A 16,450-nucleotide genomic window follows, 5' to 3' on the forward strand; every position below is an offset into this window, starting at 1 on the left:
CTTTCAAACGTTGTGGTGTACTACACAGCGATCACTGGAGAGTTTATATGTGGCCTGGGCTTTGATACAACCACATCAGCCCCCTCCAAAACAAGCAACAGAAGTACTTGCAGTCATGGTAATAGCTGTATCTGCAGTATGATTTGCATAGTTATTAGCGGAAAGTTTTTTTCTGTAGAGTCCCTTGTAATCAGTTCAGTGCTGTTGGAGGCTGTAGGATCAACTCATCTTCCTCCAGCAGTTCCCTCATTAATTCACCTCTGACCTAGAGGCCTATTCCTAGTGGGACTGAGATTCTCCAGCCCGTGAAATCACCTGTCCCTTGGCTATAAATGCTGTGAAGACATAATTAGAAGGATTAGACTGAGACCATTAATTTAGAGCAAAAATAATAGTCTGTAAGACTTTGAAGATTTAAATTCTCCAGACAGTGTAGCACAATCCTGGTAAAGCTTATGTTATTGGACAGTGATCTGTTGCTGTGTCCAAGTCTTGTAGAGCATGCTCCGAAGCAGTAGTTGCTTTCCATGGACTCTACCATTGTCTCATTTCATAATCCCTTTAGCATGCTTAGTAAGCACGTGGACCATGCTCGTCCCAGCAAACAGCAGTTATTTAACATAAACTGCCTTTTGAAGATGATTATCAGTCCTGATTGTCTATGAAGGGAGACTAATGTAACTGGATATCTGGGAGACTTGAGTTTAGGTGGAATGAATCTATGCCACATACTCTGTGACCACTTTATGGAAGATCAGTTCTGATGTACTGTGATGAAAGACCTTTTTTAAGGTGGATGGCTTGAGACCACCTTCTTTCACAGCTCATCTATTCAGGAAAATATAATATTTGAAGCACAGAACATGAGCTCGTGTTCTAATGAAGTTGTTCTTCAGCTTAGAAATAGGAAGAACCTCTAAAAGCTATGATACCTCTATACTTGCCATGCCTCTGTTCCTCAAAACTTGTGCTTTAGAGTGATTTGCCCAGAATCTTTTACTGTGACAAGGAACTCCTTTCTAATGTACATACGGTTCATCCTCTAACAATGTAATTGTTCTCTTGCTATATATCCACTGGCTTTTTTAATTTTTTTTGCTAGTCAGATAAAAACATCTGATGATAGATTATGGCCTTTTATCTCACCCTGTTACCCTACATGCTTAAAAACGTAGTTTCATTTACCTTTTTCTTGATCACAGTTTATTTAAAAAATTCCTGCTTGCATGCTCCTGTTCCCTTTTCCCCATCACAGACATATAATTATTCAAGGAATCAATATAAATAAATGCCCTTGGGAATTTTGGCAGTAGCTCTACATGCTTCCCTTTATTTGAAGTCTTTACGTAGGTAGAGCCCCACAATATGAATCCACTTAGGAACTTAGCCCATGGGGCAAAGCTGAAGGAACATATCTGTATTCCATGTTCAACTTAAAACTAACCTGAAATTTAATTACCTGAAATCTGCTGCTATTTATTTGGAGAAGTTAGATTTCTCATGCTCTACAGATTAAAAAAAAAAAAAAAAAATTGTAAAAACCCCACTTTATGAGATCAACAAAGAAATAAATATTGTTCAAGATAATTAAGGAAGGGGTGAGAGAAAGAGGAGACATATGAAGAACATCATTAGGAAGGGGTTTGTCGGGGAAAGTGGTATGGAGAAGAGAGAGCAAACGGACAAACATTAAAACGGAAAAGCAAAAGTGCTATCTCAGGAAAGGAAACCAACCGAAAACACAAGGAGAGGGGAAACATTACAAAAGAGTTCAAGACCGGTGCAGAATGATCAGGCCAAAACTAATGAGCTTTTTGTCAGGCTCTAAAATCGACAGATCTACCATGTGTTTCAGCAAACTGTGGTTTCTTTCCATAGCAAGGCAGATGACTTTTTATCAGATGTGTCACTTGGTGAAATAATTGCCAGCAATAATGGTGCAATAGCAGCATGCTCGGAGCACAATTTATCCATGTCTATTCTATCTTTCAACTTCAAAGCTTCTACTGCCTCACAGATCACATCAAAATGACACCTCTGTCGTTAATGACAGTGGTCTAATGCAATACAGAGAAGCCAAATCACTTCTCCAGATAGGCAGAATGCTCTCATACAGACGCTAGGCATGTGCACGGGTCCTGACATTCATATTCAGATTTGTATTTGTGGGGAAGAGGGTGGGTTTGACATACAGATTTATTCGTCTTTGAAACAGCTTGATTTTATAAAGTACAAAATTCACTAGAATTAAAAAGGAGGGGGGGGACAAGAGTAGCATGCAGGGGTTTAACTAATGCAAAGTGAATGCCTGGATGTAGGAAATGTCCATTTCCACAGCCTACAGCACAGGTTAGCTAATGTCAGAGGTCAGAAATGTGAGTTGTCTTTAAAGAAACAAACAAACAAACAAGTCAAATAAAGATAAACGTACCTTAAAATGCACATACTATCCTTGTAGGCAAAACCCACATATTTTCTGGATCTAGTAACAAACCAAACTGCTGTGAAGCCACTTGTGGTTGTCATTAGTCACGTAAAGAAGCAAGCCAGCAAACTGCAGTTCTTAAAAAGAAAGAATTGTCTGTTTCTATTCCAGCACTGTTTGGAAAGTACCATAGAACAATAAATCTCTAAGTATGAAAAATATTTATTTTGTTTTCATCGTATACATAAACACACATGCAACCAACGTAGTGGCAGGGACACCATTTGTTTAGGTTTCATTAAGATTTGTAGTTAAAAGCCTTACTAAAAGGGTCCATTTCTCACTTCAGTGATTAAATTTATTGCCTGAGGGTTAAGTAATGCTTCAGAGGTAAAATGAGGTTTAGGAATATTGTCATATTTTACCAACTTTTCTAATGGAAATATTTCCTGAAATGGCTGCTTGGGTGGAGGGTTAAGACTTCACCATAGTACATGTTTTCACAGTGTTTTGTATAAAAAATAGACAATCAAACAGAACAACCAGCTCTCACACCCCTGTCGCACCCCCCCCCAAAAAAATGAAAAAAAAAAAGCTTCCTTTAATAGATTTTATTTTCAATTATTGTTATTCCACAAGCATGATAAGGAGGACTTAGTTAAAAAAAATAAATAAATTGAAAAGAAAAAAAGTTTTCAAAACTCATTTTTCAGTTTAAGGGTTTGGATGGTGAAAAGGAAACGTTCTTCCACAGCAATTAGCAGTGTACGGCCATTTGATTAGTGTATACAGTGTAAATTACTGACTGTATGTTAGTGTGAATTGTGTTGTGTGCTGGTGGCCTTGTCATTTATTGATTGTAGGCATATTTGAGCCGCCTAACTTGAAAATCAGTACTGTGAATCAGATTTTGCTCCTAGACCATGATTACAGGCCAGGGGACCATAACACTTCCATGAAACCGGGTCATGGGCAGGGGAATTTTACAGAGGTACGAAGAGGTGCTGTACATTTAAGTACAGTGCATTGCAAACTGCAGTGACTATCTAGTGTTTTGTTGCTTTGTTTTTGTTTTTGTTTTTTAATTATTTATCTTAAAGTTGTCATAGGTAGGACACAACAGAAAGATTGACACCCTTTATCCTGGTTTTCAAGCAGCATTCAGTACTTGTTTCCTGATTGCTGGGTAAACCAGAATGAGGTGGATCGTATATATGTCCAGTGGGACATACATATATGTATGTGTGTATATATATATAAAAAATGAAATTAATATGTCATTTCACACAAGCTATCAAACAGCAAGGATATTCGGTTGCCTGATATAGAAGTAGCAAAACAGAAACTAGCAACACAGAGTGAAAAGTTAGTTGTGGGCCCCTGGAGCAGGGACTGGGATCCTGTTAGAGTCACTTTCAGTAGAAGTTAACTAAGTTAGGGACCATTGTACGTAAGCAGCTGAATTTACAAAGCTCAGAGTGCAGGTTTAGTAAAGGGTGATGGCAGAAGAGCGAGGGAGGACGGGGACAATGGCAGCTCACTTGTTAGGCCTTGTTTTGGAATAAGGAGGAGGGAATTGCGGGGGAGGTTTTTTAAGTTATAAGGATTAAATATATGTGAAGTCTATGACTGGGAAGCTGGGGAGATAAAGAATGGCTATGAGCTTAGGGTGAGGTCATCTTTAAAACATAGCTATATGAAAAGAAAACTGGAGATAAACTGTGGATGGATGATGAAAATGGAGCAGTCAGTCTGGCAGTATTCATTGGTATTATATTGTGTCTTGCCAGATGTGGCTTTGAGCTACATGAAGACCTGTTTCATTCTCAGTCTTTGTAAACAATTTATTTCGTCAAATAAATAGATGCTTCCACGTATCTTCTTCAGCACTAGTGACACAATTTAGTTCTTTGTTAACACTTTCTTCACTTTCTAGACCAGTTGTCAGCTGTAGTACTGATGAAGCACTATGACATATTAAGGGATTTTTTTTGTTCTTTAAAACTCTTCCTTTCAAGCCAACTTGTTTACGCAATAATTTTAATGAAGTCTTAATTTTTCATTCTGCTTGTGCTTAATTTACACCTTTTGTGTCAATTTATGTCCATGACCACAGACCCTTTCCTCGCCCTCCCAGAAGTCCAATTGCACTCATGTTACTGCATAAAAGTTGGAATCAGCTCTTTTCTCTTTCTATGCGTAGATTCCCCTCTGTCAGAAATAGCTCCCAGTTGGGCTCTGACAGGTGAGTAGAGCAGATTTCTCCAAAGCTGTCATGACCATTACTTTGCTGTGAATCAGCAAGAATTTTTTGGTGTGATTTTTTTCCTTAAACCGACCTATGATTGTAATGTAAAGAGACTGTCTTGGCTTTCCTTTCATTGCTTTTTTTTTTTTTTTTGTCTGAGTTGGCTTGCCTTCTATCCTAATTTTTTCATACCTGTTTCATGAGGAATAAGTACCAAAGCAGGCAGTTGGAGTTGCAACAGGGTCTTTTCTGGGCATTTCCAGAAACCACAGAGTGGTAAGGGTTGTCTCTGACACAGAATATATTATTATCACACAAGTCCTTCTTTCTTTCCAGTATCCATCATCATATTGCTGAAAACTAATTAAAAGATTTCTATACAGACCTGCTGGGAAACACCCTTGAACAATGCTGTCTCCAAGGAAGTACAAAATTCCTTGGAATTCTCCATGAAGACCTGCCCTCCTGTGCCTCTTGTCCAAGCTAATTGTCACCAGGTAGATTGAGCCTGAAACAAGAGGCCACACATAAAAGCATTAAGTAAAGATCTTAAATTGTTTTATCTTCAGTTTAATTTATTTAGAGAGCCCTGATAACCTAAAACTTCTGTCTTCTCACAGGTCAGGAATGGCACACGAGGAATTATTGGAAGTTTCTCCCACCCGCCCTGCCAACATGGTTTATCTCTTACCCATGGTGAATGTTGTCTAAGGTCAAAGCAATAATTTGCCTTTTTGGTGTTCATACTCGGAGTTTCCAATTTAACCTTCATATGCTCCCCACGCTGACATGGTATTAGTATAACATTCATACAGTTCCAACTGGATTGTGCTGGCCAGTACATTTCAATATCAGCTATCACACCATTTGTGAAACAGTGGTGGTTTTCCATCCATCATTAGCATCTTGTGTAAATGCTGAGTAGTAAACTTAAAGGGAAAAATCTCTGTCTTCCTACACCCATACTTTGTACGTATCATAAAATGATTTTCCTGATTGTTTTTATATATAAATTATATATATATATTTGCATTTTTTAATACAGAAAAGCTTTTACTTATATAGACAATGCCAAAAATCCAACTGCAGATTTTCTATAAATTTTCATCATGAAGTTCTCTGGATAATGATTATCTTAAAATGCCCTGCAGTTTTAATGCACAAAAATTGCTTTCCAAAGAAGAGAAATAATCAAAAGGACTGCCATTTTTGACTCATTGAAATTCAGAACATTCTGGCTAAGCCTGTATAACAAATGCAAAATCTCTTGTCTTGAGAGACATTGTAACAACATGTAAAAGCATTTTGAGTTTTGTACACAAAAATTTGCACTTGGTACCTTCAAGTACTCCGCTCAAGTACCCTCAAATACAGAAACTAAGGAATAAGGCCCTGATCTGAAACTCTGGGAAGGCCAGAGAACATCTGTCTGCCCCTTAGGGCAGAATTCAGACCATTGCTGGACTCCTCACACAGAGTCTCTGGTTTTTTTGTTTCACCATTTGACTGGACTTCAGCAGCTTCTGTGGTATTTTGTTCAGTTTTTTATATTTATGTATGCAAAGACCCACTCTTGTAGAATAAAATGGAGACTTAATGACTCATCATCCTTTTGACTGTGAGTTAGGTTTCCCTTTAGGTCAGGAAATTCTGTAAAAATTGCGTATCAGAGGTGGCTTACGTGAAACTGTGTATTCACCTTTATTTATGCTCACTGCCATTCTACTGTTTCTTCAATTCAGCTGAAATGTTGAGTTTTGTTCAAAGGAGTGATCATCAGTAGCTGCTGAAACAAGTATATTTTTATCTATTTCAAGTTCTGGATTACATTTATATTAAAATATTACTGTGCAAAAAACCCACTAGATGTAAGTAAGTTCTTCACTTCACAGTAGTAAGCACAGAAATGTTTTTCTCCTCACGATGACTTTGTAAGAAGAAATACTTCTAAAACCTCTGCCCCATAATCATCTAAGGACCCTAACTAAAAAGTGCTTTTAGAAAGTGCAAAGATATAATAGTCCCAAGATGCATCTGCCCTACAATTCCATTTTCTGCCTTACAAACGTTAGGGAGCTTATCACTGAAGCCACATTAGTCTTGATTTAAGGTCTTTTGACACATTATTACAGCACCCTGCCATCACTTCACACCTGCCATTCTGTCAGTCAGAAGAGAGGGAGGGGAAACAATTTTGATGTCAATCAACGAATCCTTTGGGAGGTGTAACCTGTTAAGACATATTACCCTTTGCCCATTGCTATTTACAGGCTTTGAATTTAAAGGACATATGCCAGAAATAATTAAAGACTAATCTTTATTGTACTCACTTATGAATGAAGGCATTTAGCACCACCAGTGCATTTATATTGTCCAGAAGAAGAAAGAGGAGCTCGTGTAGTACTACTACTCTTTCTGTTTCTATTAATCAATTGTTCTGGCTGGATGTTAAAATCCTCTGCCCTCCCTGAGCAAATATTTAGAACAGTAACCATAACTATTACGTTGTATTAATGTCCTAGCAAAGCACAGATGATTCCAGCGTGATACAAGGTCTGTAACATTGCTCATGAATCAAGATATTATTTTAAAAATAGAAACAATGAAATGAAATTATTGGAAAAAGAGATCTAGCAAAATAGGAAAAAAAAATAATTCTGTCCCATACATTTTAGTGGCTACAAAAAACAGTCTCAACGTGGAGAATTACAACTTACATGGGCGAGGATCACCTTGCAACTATTCTGTTGTAATTTACTCAGAGGTATCAAAGGAATTATGTCAACCTCAAAATCTGAATTTAGGACCTAAATCCTGAGCTGAAGAAGACACTGTTTTTCCCAAGCTAGGTTTTCAGAATGATACAGAAGAAAAGAAGCATTTACACAGCCTACTTGTTACTCTTCACAACTCATCTCTTGAAGGAACATCTTGTCCTTAGACTGACCTTAGAGCTACAAGAAAAAGGAAATAGCTACACAACGAGAATAGCTATGAAATAAATAAAACAACAGGCAGCGATTATATAGCCCAGAGAGAACTAGAATAAAAAAAAATTAATTATATTGTAAATTTTTTTACACTATTGCACTGTATTACTATAAATACAGCTTGTTTGGGCTAGAAATGGGATGGAACTGTGGCAACTCTGACTTGCAATTGCCACCGCATATTACCAAATCACTACTGGGGAGAACAGTTTTGGTAGCTAATCTGAAAAAAATTTAGGCACAGTGTTCTATAGGCAAACCCTATGTCATTAACTCATCATCACTGAATTAGAACAAGAGATATTCCTTTCCTCTAAGGAAACACTCTTTTCTACATCTTCTTCCTGCCTTCCTCCCTCATTACACACACACATGCATGCACTGGAAGAGACAAGATGGAGTCAGGGAGAAGAAAGCAACTGCTCTCAACTGTGCCACAGACCTTTAGGGACTAATACATCACCCTCCTAGAGAAGGAAATACAACGTGGCATGCTGTACTGTTAGATAGTGTGGGTATCAAGATCACACAGGTGATTAGGGTACACACAGTACCCTCAATTTGTATTCACAAGTCATTTTCATGAGGAAGGTAGAGATTCACATGCAGACAAAAGCATTATGCACACATTTGTTTATTAATTTGATCTGAGGGAATGGAAGGGGTAAATTATTTTTAGTTGGTGATAGTGACAAAGGTGTGCACTTGTAGCTGTTATTTTTCCATTTCCCAAAATATGTGAATCATCTTACATATGAAAGACTATGCCTTCTCAGCTCTCATAACTTAGAGGTACTCTGAGGAGGGTAGGAAGTTGAAAGACAGGGAAGCAGGAATGGGAGGTGAATTTTGATTTACCATTTTACACAGAGGAAGGAGGAAAACAAATGCTTCTTCAGCATCTGTCTCCCCTTTCTTTCAAATATGCCATCTGTCTGACTGGATACTCTTTGCCTCTTTTTGCATTTTCATGGTACCTGAGCACCTCTAGCTATTACATTTCCCCCCATCTGCACTGCTTTCTGTTCTCTCCAGAGGTGGCTCAGACATGACTATGTCAGCCAGTCCTTTCGCCTCAGATTCAGCTTGCTGTGGCATTCATTAACTTAACATACAACATCAGCAACTGTCCCTTGACTGTAAGCTGTAGTGGAAGTGAAAAATACTACACCAGTTTTTACACAAGAAGCCAAAACTTTCTAGGACAGACCAGAATTGCTGATTTCAGGAAACATCAGCACTCACAGCCACACATAAACCAGAAGCCTAATAACTATATCTAACACAAGAGCAAAATACTATAAGCAGTGTCTTGTCTCATATTTTGCGGTAATAATAACATAAAGAAGCTGTGTGTTTCCTGCTGGCAGCTGATAGCCGATTCTGCTTTTACTCTCATAGGTGTAAAGAAACACCGGCAATGGAGTAAAGTTGGTAGAAAATGTGATTTGAATCAGGCTCCTAGTTTGAAGCTGAACAGCAGAGAAGCTTGTCAGCCTGGAAGACTGTCGAATATGCTGTGACATTTAATCAACTGTTTGACTACAGGCTCACCTCTAGTGTCTGTGGTGAAGTGAACATGATTCCCCTCACCTTGCTTCACATCACACATCACTTTTCAGTGCACTGCCATAGAAAGCTGGGTTATAGCCATTTTTTTTTCCCCCTAAGAGGAACACAGTAACAGAGGTCAGCTACAGTCATGAATTTTATGAAAGGTTTGCTGGGAAACCACATTAAATGGCAACATCAGTCCATACATCAGCTCTGCAGCACTTTTATTCCAAGACTCTGCAGCTGAGTGATTTGCAATGTACTTGCATTTCATGGCCATCATTTTCAAGCAATGTCATTTGCCTTGGTATCAGACACCTCAGCTGCACCAGAATCCACCCAGCTCTTCATAATAAGTCTCCTTCAAGAAAAAATCTTTACCAGAAACACACTCCCAGGTTCACCAAACTCCGATTTTAGGAAGGCTTGGATGTAAAATCAGGCACCAACATTTCAAAATACAATAGAGGCTGAAGAGGAGAAGCTAAGAACAAAATTACTGTCCCAGGATTCAGAAATGTAACAACTTTGGATTCAGAAATGAAACAGGACCATTTCCTTGTATTTATTTTGGACTAACCTGTCCTTCATTTAGGGCAGCCTCGCAAAATCGTGTAAAACAAACATTCGTACCTCTGAACACTGATCATCCCAAAAAATCTCTATCACCATCCCAAGCCAGAGAAGCATATGTTTTAGGCAAATAAGCAAACACTGTCTATCTATTATTACTATTTCCAGTGTATAAACCTCCAGATCGGAAGCCCACTACAATGGCGTCCATACGCACATAAAACAGAAAGCTAGATCTAGCAGAGCTAGCTCTATGTTCAACAGTTGCCGTGATCCTAGTCTTGACATTTATGATACAGAGGCATTCAATTAATATGACTGAGGTCAACAGGATGCTATTAAAGCATAAGATGAGGTCTATATCATCAATACAGCAAATATAATGCTTTTTTAAGTTTTTGAAGGAAAATCAACGCTAGTGATTTTTTTTTCCCAGAGAATATTTTTTCCAGCAATAACATTGCCTCTATTCCCATCATGATACCATATATTTTCTTCTGTGTTGAATCATATTATTGACATTGGCTGCCAGTAGAAGTTTTAGTATTGTAAAATATTCAGTTGCAGAAATAATGTCATGTCAACCACATCACAGATCCACTAAACTTGTCAATACACAAATGTACTAAAACAACAGGCCTCTTAGTCCCTTCTGAGAAAGGGGTTGGTAACCTCTAAAGTTACCTGAAGTTGTAGTAACATTTCCACTTCATGGAAAGAGTCTCTATCACCATGATTAAACTTAAAGAAAGTCTAATAAAAGTAGCACTCCTACCAGAATGTCTCAAAGTGCTAGACACTAGGCTGTAATATTTATGGAGATCTTTCTTGCATCTTGGAAACTGTCTTTACTGGCATATTCAAGAGGATTCTCCATGAAATTTGACACGTACCTTACAGACAAACTCATTATTGTAACTGCAGACCATGATATATCTAACGGCCATGTTCATTTTAAAACTGTTTGTTCCTCATGCTGCAATGCAATAGGCATCAAAATTTCTTTCATCTGTTCAGAAAGCCATTTTTCACCCCAAATCTCATGTTTATTTTAGTTTGTACAGACTAAGATGTGTCTGTCTCCCCAGGACATGGGACAGTCCAGAACTTCAGTTGAAATCTTTCTTGGTAAAAATATATTTTTAGAAGCCAGAAAGATGAACTTACCGCAAGCCTATATTACAGAAGAGTCCCATTTGTTGAAGCACCAACACTCAGAAGGAGATGTGTTAGCTAGTTATTGCCATCCTGAACCAGTGGAAAGCACACAGAAGACAGATCGACCCAGGAGGCACTCAAAGCATAGCCAAATACTAGAGTGAGGAGTACCACACGCAAATTAAAGGTCTCAGGAAGGGAAGGAGTTAATTATTCTCACAACGCAGGAAGCCTGTTCCCAAAGTGGCTTCATAAACTTAAGTTTTAGATGTCAGATGTCTTGTAACAACAGTAATAATTATACATGGATGCACAGCCCTCCTAATTTCCCTTACAGAACCTTAGGCCAGAAGACTGTCTGCCACTCAAAGGAAACAGAGCACAATGTTGCAGGTGTGACAGCAGCACAGCATCTGGCCCAGTATGTAGGAAAGAGCCGAACTTTGTTTCCTTACTCAAGGGAGAAAGAGGAAAAAGGCACCCAATAGTTATGGACTCTTAATGGCTCAGAGAAGCAGCTGTAAAGTTTTTCCTCGGTCCTCCTGCTCCCTGCTTCCACATATATAATTTCTATTGGAGATTTTCCAATAATCAATGTAAGTGCCTACAGTATCATGTCCACTAGTCTGAACCAAAGCTGCTTTACCAGAAGGACTTTTGTGGTCCATTGTCTCCAGCAGGTTAGGTAGGCACTCTGTAACCATGACAGGGAGAAACTGCACCACTGAACTTAATTCCTGTTAACAGTGTGATGACTGTGAAACTCTACTTCTAGTAGACCCATTTGCAGCCAGGGTTTACTGACTCACCTGGCTTTTCTTCCTAAGTCTCTACTGTACCTCACTGACTTGGCAGTCAATCTACAGAATGTCTTCTCACTAGGATCAAGGAGACTGTGAGCGATTGAGCACAGTTCATTGGCTCAGTATTTAGAAAGTAAAGTTGTACACAGAATTACAGTAGTGGATAACATAGCAAGAATGGAGAGCTGCATCCTTACAATAAACACTTTTTTTTTTTTACCCAACATCTCTTCTGTTTATTCTAAGTGAAATAGCCCTACTCCACGAGTAGGAGTTCAAAATGCCAACCAAGGATGTTGAGGCAGTTGAATGAAGGGTTTGGTAAGGTGGGATCAAAATCACAGTAAGACTCCTTTCCATTTATACCTTAAGAAACTTTGTATAAAGAGTAACTGATTGCCTCAAATCTTATCTGTACCTAGTCATGGATCAAGAAATATGAAGAAAGGATTGGCTGACCTCTTGATGCTTCTTGTAAAGATTAGGAGCAAGCGTTTACATGAGAAGATTGAATCTGACTGTGCTATTTGAGCCAACAACAAAGGAACTTGTACAGGAAATTTCAGTGGATTATAGCATTTCTCAGATGTTAAACTGTAAGTCTGAATCCTTTCCAGGTCATACAAAAACCCAGTGGTTGTCTGATGATGCCTGACAGGCATCCAAAAAATGAGTGTCAGTTCAATGCCTAAGGTAGAAGACTCCTCATTAGAAAATGGCCACCAGAGTAAATACTACTTGTGGTACTTGTTATTTGTTACTACACAGCAAGGAAAAGCCATAAAAAACCAGGCTGGGGAAGAAAGCCAGAGCTCTCTTTTCACCCATTCTCAGCTCTCTACTTGACAAAGAGGACAAACTGATAGAGCATCTACAGAAAAAAACCTGCCAAACAGCTGCCTTGCTTCTCTTTACTTTATAGACGTTCTACAGAGCTAGAGAAATGCAGTCTTCAGCACTGCCATTGTGATGTTCTTTGCAAAAGAAAAAGTAAATGTGCACATCCGTAAATTTCAGCAGTAGAAAAAGTTTGAGTGCTGTCACCTTTCTATTGTATATATGGAGTGGTAAATAAGGAAGAGAGAGTGTGCTCTTGGCAAAACCATTGGGCATTCTGTGCTCAGCCTTCCTTCCTGAAATAAAATACAATGTTAAGTTTTTCACATTGGTTGTTTGATGTATGGCTCTGTTCTACCTCATCATTCTAACATGATTCAACAAACATTAGAGAGAAATTCTTCTGTTTAAATCCTTTACTGCAACAGAAGTAAATATCTTACTTTTAGAAAACTCATTTCTTAAAGATAAAATACAATTCTACAATACTCTTTCAGATAGATTTGCCATAAGTCAGATACCCTTGTTCAAATAATGGACTATGAACTCAGTTTATCTTGTGCCTTCAAGAAGTACAGAACTTGCTCTTATTAAGGTGCTCCATTATGAGAGTCTGTGACTGATACAATGAATTGTTTTTCAGCTGTGCTGTGGTTGCCATTATAAGTCTTCTGGTTGAATGAAAAGGCAATTAAGGAGGAAAGTATTTAACAAGAGACCAAAACAAAATGATACTGTTTTAAGGACAGATCATGATTACAATGACATTTAAACTGTCATTCAGCTGAAATAAAATAACAATATAGAGCTGCATGGGACTCTGGCAAGGGTGATGGGAACAAACCCATTAACTCAGGAAGAAAAAAACCACTTCATGCTGTAATAATACCTTTGAATCAAGAACATTTTTTTTTCATTTCCCTTTCACTCCTCCCTAAAGTACAAGTGCAAATGGGAGCAAATATAAGTTCCTTATTCAGATGACCTCATAAAATCTATAGCTGGATGACTCATTTACCTATATGCAATTTTCTAATCTACTGTTTTTCAAAGACAAGCTTTCTTCTAAATTCCAGTTTTAAATGTTATCATTCAAATTTGGGGGGAGACTACTTCAGTGCATAATAAATCCAGAAAAACTAGCTGAGTTCTTCTGTTGCTTACAGGATATAACTCAGTCATATGTGAGGAAACAGTCCTTGTGTTATGCACAAATATGATCTATATACGCCAGTACTGGTCAGTACACGATCATGTAAAATAGGTGAGTGGAAGTAAATAAAAGCAAAGCTGTGAAAGGCACTAATAATAGCTGTTCCTGTTAGAGCTGGACTACACATTATACAGTATAGGTCTCCTGAGGTGTAGAAAGCTGAGATTTTATTTAGTTTTTCCCCAAAGCATCATGAAATTATGCCTAATTGTTGCTCTTCAACACATTGTTCCAGCAAGGTACTCACCCACAAGAACTGATGTATCTGATACTACCTGTAGCAGTAAGACGCCAGTTCTGGGTCTTGCCCTGTTTACTTGTTGATTCTTATTTGTTATTTAAATGTTTTTTGCTCACTTAATTTTATGTTAGTGCCAGAAATTGGACCAAGCAAGGTCTGAGTAGCTCAAAAATTTTGATTATTCAAAAGTTATGTCCAATATCTTTCCCAGAGCCTTACAAGGGGGCTTTTTGGAAGAGACAGCAAAATCAGAGCTTCTAATTTTTGCTTCTAATTCTGCAATAAATACTAATTCAATAGAGTTATGTCTGAAACTTTCCTTCCTTCCTTTAGCACCAGTATTGCTATAAAAGCCAGCTACAGTTCACCTATTAAATTCACTTTTTCTTCCAAAACAATAACAGAAATGGTAATTAATGAATGAATCTCACCAGCTGCCCTTACAGGGTTTATCTTTCCTGAACAATTTTTCTAGACTTTAATGTAAATCTGAAATCCTTTCTCATACTGGGTCATACTTCACTCTCTTCTTGCCCTTTCCATCCTCTCTCACCCAAAGTTCCTCTCAAGTTGTGAAGTTGGTCTGTTGTTCAAACTGAGTAGGGGTCACGTACTACAGTTCTTAATGACTAACAGGCTCTCAAGTTTATCAAAATGTGTATGTTTATTTTAAAAATCATCTTGCAAAAAGTTTAACTTGCAATATCACTGACAGAAGTTTCACTCCGTAGATCCTTAACTTGAACTGCTACAGAGCAAGGAAAGGGGAAATTAATTGTGATTGCAAAAAGTGCCATGGGACCAATTCACATCTGACATGAATCAACTTCCACTGCAGGCATGAGAGTATCTCTATGAACACTGGGTATGGTATTTCATGGGGAGTAGAAAGACCTTTTAAAATTATTTTCCTACTTGAGATAAATCATTTAAAAGTTGGAAGATTAGTATAAAAAGAAACCACATAGCTTTAGTCAGAAAAATATGCCTTTTGTTTTTTCTTTAAAGAAACTACAGATCAAAGAGGTGAGGGACAAGCTAAAATTTTATTTACCCTTATTAACAAAAGGATACATTTAAAATGTGTTTTCTAATTATGTAGGGATATTACACACTGATGCAGTGGTTATTAAATCTCACAAATTAAAAGGCAAGAGCTGAACTGCAACCCAGAGTTTTTAGAGCAGTCTCAGAGCTTGGAGAATTCATAAACCAAGTAAACCTTCTGACATAACTATAAAATGTGGTATAAACCCTAGGAAAAAATAGCCATCTTGAAAGGGTAACAGCACTTTTATGAGAATTTCAACTGCACCATGGTAACATCAACCCGTCAAAGCAAATGAAGGGCAGTAAAAGTAAAATTAAAAATGATGAAGGGGACACCAGCTTGCTAACAGCTTTCCAAGCTGTAAAGCTTTCAAATGTTATCTCTTCATTGGTTTGTTCAATCACACATGCCAGTTACCAAGCTTTATCATATTATGTATCTTTCCCATCACTGCAAGCTGCCAGGTTTTGATGGGCCTATGGATTTAAAAAAAAAATTCTTCCCTCTTGGTGCACACCCCTCCTTCTTTCCTCTTATTGGTTCTTCTATACTCATACCAATGATGACACCTCCTGGTATTAACTAAAGCTACAAAAATGGTGAGAGTTCAAAGGACTCAGCTACTTCAGCTTCCCATTCCTTTCTCCTCCTTGCTCCACCCACATGCCCCAGAATCTGTCCCCACGGCTTTCAAACTCCAAACTAGGGGTGGCTTCTCTCACAGGTGTGCCATGTATCACAACACCTACTGCTTAGGTATCCTCTCTTTAACTGTTCTATCAACTGTACAAGCAAATAGCAATTTACTAATTTGCAACTCATTCATTGCATTGTAGTTGATTTGCTGAATTGTATTCAATTCCTTGAAGCATTTTGAGATACAGTTTTTATGTAAGACTCAAATGCAAATGCAGAGTCCCATGTATCATACGCATCTAGTCTGAATCTCATTCCCCCTGTATAGGCCTTGGTAAAGAACTAAAAGATTAGTCCCTGTGATTCGTTTAAGAGTATCACACGATAAATATTTCCGCATTAAAGAGCCACAGCTTTCTGACTGGGCCTTTGCTCCTGTGATTCCTCTCATTTTTTATTAGCTGCAACATGATTCATGTTTTAATAACTTTAAAAATGGCATTAAATCAGATCATAAACATTACACATGTTTCATTGTCATTAAAAAGATCTTATACTGCAAAAGGTGTGTTAAAAGAGAATATTAATAAAGTTATATGTAGAAGTCTTTTTTTAATTAAAATCAGTCATTAAAGGACCCCCACCTTTCAAAACAGAGGATTATTAAAATGTAGATTTCTCAAACTATACATGTGACAGATCCCTCTTTTGGGGCAGGAAG

Source organism: Nyctibius grandis, chromosome 4, assembly GCF_013368605.1.
Source record: "Nyctibius grandis isolate bNycGra1 chromosome 4, bNycGra1.pri, whole genome shotgun sequence".
NCBI classification, from domain to species: domain Eukaryota; kingdom Metazoa; phylum Chordata; class Aves; order Nyctibiiformes; family Nyctibiidae; genus Nyctibius; species Nyctibius grandis.